The following is a 5,000-nucleotide window of genomic DNA, read 5'->3' as shown; positions in this document are numbered from 1 at the left end:
ATCGCTGACAGCACGAAGGATGTCACGCGACTAGTTAGCAGGCTAGAGTCTCGTTCGTTATCGGAATTAACCAGACAAATCGCTCCACCAACTAAGAACGGCCATGCACCACCACCCACCGAATCAAGAAAGAGCTATCAATCTGTCAATCCTTCCGGTGTCCGGGCCTGGTGAGGTTTCCCGTGTTGAGTCAAATTAAGCCGCAGGCTCCACTCCTGGTGGTGCCCTTCCGTCAATTCCTTTAAGTTTCAGCTTTGCAACCATACTTCCCCCGGAACCCAAAAGCTTTGGTTTCCCGGAGGCTGCCCGCCGAGTCATCGGAGGAACTGCGGCGGATCGCTGGCTGGCATCGTTTATGGTTAGAACTAGGGCGGTATCTGATCGCCTTCGAACCTCTAACTTTCGTTCTTGATTAATGAAAACATACTTGGCAAATGCTTTCGCTTCTGTTCGTCTTGCGACGATCCAAGAATTTCACCTCTAACGTCGCAATACGAATGCCCCCGCCTGTCCCTATTAATCATTACCTCGGGTTCCGAAAACCAACAAAATAGAACCGAGGTCCTATTCCATTATTCCATGCACACAGTATTCAGGCGGGCTTGCCTGCTTTAAGCACTCTAATTTGTTCAAAGTAAACGTGCCGGCCCACCGAGACACTCACTCAAGAGCACCCTGGTAGGATTGCAACGGGGTCCGCCTCGGGACGCACGAGCACGCACGAGGCGCGTCGCACGCCTTCAGCTCGCCCCACCGGCAGGACGTCCCACGATACATGCCAGTTAAACACCGACGGGCGGTGAACCAACAGCGTGGGACACAAATCCAACTACGAGCTTTTTAACCGCAACAACTTTAATATACGCTATTGGAGCTGGAATTACCGCGGCTGCTGGCACCAGACTTGCCCTCCAATAGATACTCGTTAAAGGATTTAAAGTGTACTCATTCCGATTACGGGGCCTCGGATGAGTCCCGTATCGTTATTTTTCGTCACTACCTCCCCGTGCCGGGAGTGGGTAATTTGCGCGCCTGCTGCCTTCCTTGGATGTGGTAGCCGTTTCTCAGGCTCCCTCTCCGGAATCGAACCCTGATTCCCCGTTACCCGTTACAACCATGGTAGGCGCAGAACCTACCATCGACAGTTGATAAGGCAGACATTTGAAAGATGCGTCGCCGGTACGAGGACCGTGCGATCAGCCCAAAGTTATTCAGAGTCACCAAGGCAAACGGACCGGACGAGCCGACCGATTGGTTTTGATCTAATAAAAGCGTCCCTTCCATCTCTGGTCGGGACTCTGTTTGCATGTATTAGCTCTAGAATTACCACAGTTATCCAAGTAACGTGGGTACGATCTAAGGAACCATAACTGATTTAATGAGCCATTCGCGGTTTCACCTTAATGCGGCTTGTACTGAGACATGCATGGCTTAATCTTTGAGACAAGCATATGACTACTGGCAGGATCAACCAGGGAGCTGCGTCAACTAGAGCTGAGCAGCCGGCCGCCCGGGAGTGTGTCCCGGGGGCCCGCGCGAACACGCAAGCGTCCGCTCAATTATTCTGCAAACAGGAGGAGGCTGAGCTCCCCTGCACAATACACCTCGAAACCCTCTCAGGTCCCGGCGGCGCGCAGCGCCGTCCTAAGTACTTGGTCGGGTTCGAGAGAGGCGCAATCGCCCGGAGTTTGGCGAGTAGACGCTTTAGGTGCGACCACCCGTGCTCCCAACTGAGCTTGCCGCTGCCGACAGAGGCCCGGGAGCGTGCTGTCGTGGCATTGCCGGCGGGAGACAACACGCGCCACCTACGGTGGCCGGCAGCTCCAACGCCAGCGCCACAGAAGGACAAAAGCCCCACTTGGGTGCCGAAGCGAACGCGCCAACACGTCCGCACAGCTGCGATACAAACCACCTGCGAGAACCGCAGAGGCGACCGAGCAGCAGACGGCGTCGCGGCGCCGAGCGCCGGGCGGCGGCGCATCCTCAGCGCACACAGTCCTCAATCGGACCAGCACACTGCAGATGTCCACCGCGCTTCGCACCGGGCCCGCGAGGACCTACTTTGGCCGCACGGCGCCGCGTGCAGGGTGCGCCGGCGCGCAGCTGCGCCGCCTGCCGCCTCCGTCGGCCGGCGCGCCTGCCACTGGCCGCCCCCACCAGCCGGCTGTAGCGCGTGCGCCCACGCACCGCGCGGCCAGCACGCCGGGAGGCCCCCCCTCACCGGCCGGGGACGGTCCCACCCAGCCACCGCCGCGTATCGCTTCACACCCACATGCCATTCACGTTCGTGGGCATGGTGGGTATCGCTGAAACAACCGGTTGGTAGCTCAACCGATCGTCGCCATCACTGATTCACCTCTAGCGAGAACAACCGCACCACAACGGTTTACCAGTTGTTCATTTGCGTAACGTCACCAGCAAACGTAGACGTCCATCGCCATTTGCAAATTCAACGATTGTTGCATGCCTGTGTCAGGTGTCACGACACACTATGTCTGCCCACATACACGCAACAACATGTGCACGCTTCGCGAACACGTGGAAGGTGGCCCCCGTACGTATGCGATGTCCATTGCGCGAACGACTGTCAACCGGCCTCTGTCGCATGTCGCAGATGTGGAACGCAGTGCACCATGCTATCACGGTGAGTGAGAAGAGACGACTACGTCTGACAACACGCGCCACTACATCAACAGACGGCTCATGCTGATCGCCATCCACGGCATACCATACTGCAATCCAGCTCTTATAGGGAGACGACACGTAGCTGAGTGCACAATATTTGGACCGTATGGTTCGCCGTTGTTGGCGCAGTCGTGGTACGGTCACACATGTACCACGATGTATCATTCAGTACATGAGGACCAATGTGCAGTACAGTGTGTGATTTGGACGTACAACATCAGCGGACAGTTGACACAAGCCGTACCACAACGTAGGCTGTGCTTCGCCATGCGAATGCCAATGAACAACTGCGAAGGGCATTGAGCATGTACGTCCTGCTGCCATCCGCATTACAGTGTATAGCTGCAAGGTGTTTAACATGAAGCGATACTCTGGGGACCGGGCAGTGCGGGTAGCAAACTATATTGCGGGGGTTGCAGTTAGGCAACACTACACTAATTTAACGCGTCGTATGACAATTACAGAGCAGGTTAAGGCCCAACGTGTGTTGGGTTAAGGCCCAACGTGTGTTGGGTTAAGGCCCAACGCGTGTTGGGTTAAGGCCCAACGCGTGTTGGGTTAAGGCCCAACGCGTGTTGGGTTAAGGCCCAACGCGTGTTGGGTTAAGGCCCAACGCGTGTTGGGTTAAGGCCCAACGCGTGTTGGGTTAAGGCCCAACGCGTGTTGGGTTAAGGCCCAACGCGTGTTGGGTTAAGGCCCAACGCGTGTTGGGTTAAGGCCCAACGCGTGTTGGGTTAAGGCCCAACGCGTGTTGGGTTAAGGCCCAACGCGTGTTGGGTTAAGGCCCAACGCGTGTTGGGTTAAGGCCCAACGCGTGTTGGGTTAAGGCCCAACGCGTGTTGGGTTAAGGCCCAACGCGTGTTGGGTTAAGGCCCAACGCGTGTTGGGTTAAGGCCCAACGCGTGTTGGGTTAAGGCCCAACGCGTGTTGGGTTAAGGCCCAACGCGTGTTGGGTTAAGGCCCAACGCGTGTTGGGTTAAGGCCCAACGCGGGTTGGGTTAAGGCGCAACGCGGGTTGGGTTAAGGCGCAACGCGGGTTGGGTTAAGGCGCAACGCGGGTTAGGTTAAGGCGCAACGCGGGTTAGGTTAAGGCGCAACGCGGGTTAGGTTAAGGCGCAACGCGGGTTAGGTTAAGGCGCAACGCGGGTTAGGTTAAGGCGCAACGCGGGTTACGTTAAGGCGCAACGCGGGTTACGTTAAGGCGCAACGCGGGTTACGTTAAGGCGCAACGCGGGTTACGTTAAGGCGCAATATAGGTTAGGTTAAGGCGCAATATAGGTTAGGTTAAGGCGCAATATAGGTTAGGTTAAGGCGCAATACGGGTTAGGTTAAGGCGCAATACGGGTTAGGTTAAGGCGCAATACGGGTTAGGTTAAGGCGCAATACGGGTTAGGTTAAGGCACAATACGGGTTAGGTTAAGGCACAATACGGGTTAGGTTAAGGCACAATACGGGTTAGGTTAAGGCACAATACGGGTTAGGTTAAGGCACAATACGGGTTAGGTTAAGGCACAATACGGGTTAGGTTAAGGCACAATACGGGTTAGGTTAAGGCACAATACGGGTTAGGTTAAGGCACAATACGGGTTAGGTTAAGGCACAATACGGGTTAGGTTAAGGCACAATACGGGTTAGGTTAAGGCACAATACGGGTTAGGTTAAGGCACAATACGGGTTAGGTTAAGGCACAATACGGGTTAGGTTAAGGTACAATACGGGTTAGGTTAAGGTACAATACGGGTTAGGTTAAGGTACAATACGGGTTAGGTTAAGGTACAATACGGGTTAGGTTAAGGTACAATACGGGTTAGGTTAAGGTACAATACGGGTTAGGTTAAGGTACAATACGGGTTAGGTTAAGGTACAATACGGGTTAGGTTAAGGTACAATACGGGTTAGGTTAAGGTACACATTGTTGTAAGGAAAGGTGTTTTGGGGGGGGGGGGGGGGCCGGTTTGTTGATTGTGATTATCGTAAGTAAATGACTGCGGCATCATCTGATTTGCCACGTCAGGGTGCACCTTTGGCTCATAACAGGCGGCGCTCTGATTCCATGCTTGTGGCAGACCTGTGTCTTTCATTCCTGCCATTGTTTGTGTGGTGTGACAGGAGGCAGTATTGTGATGTTGGGTGCACCCCTGTGTAGGACATGTGTGGGTGTTGGTGGCTTAGCTGAGCAATGGTGGTTGTCGGAAGGGTGAGATATTCTGTTTTGTGAGTGGACCTCCCGGTCTGGTTATGATAGTGTGGATTGTCTAATGTGGCAGAGAGGATGCACTGGGTGTTGTTCCATGCTGGTGCTTACATATTGTCTG

At 54.7% G+C, this 5,000-nt stretch overlaps 1 non-coding gene across 1 annotated transcript in view; it reads right to left on the bottom strand.

The window, feature by feature from the left end:
• The window catches only part of LOC124593303, a 1,910-nt gene extending 432 nt beyond the window's left edge, over nucleotides 1-1,478 (bottom strand). Inside the window, exon 1 of the ribosomal RNA XR_006977950.1 lies at nucleotides 1-1,478. This exon is cut by the window's left edge and continues 432 nt beyond it. This is a non-coding gene — a ribosomal RNA (small subunit ribosomal RNA).
• Nucleotides 1,479-5,000: the final 3,522 nt, after the last annotated feature.

The sequence above is a fragment of the Schistocerca americana genome, unplaced genomic scaffold, assembly GCF_021461395.2.
Source record: "Schistocerca americana isolate TAMUIC-IGC-003095 unplaced genomic scaffold, iqSchAmer2.1 HiC_scaffold_98, whole genome shotgun sequence".
NCBI lineage: Eukaryota > Metazoa > Arthropoda > Insecta > Orthoptera > Acrididae > Schistocerca > Schistocerca americana.
Note: the sequence above shows the minus strand (reverse complement) of the source record. Positions and strands in the feature narration are given on the sequence as shown.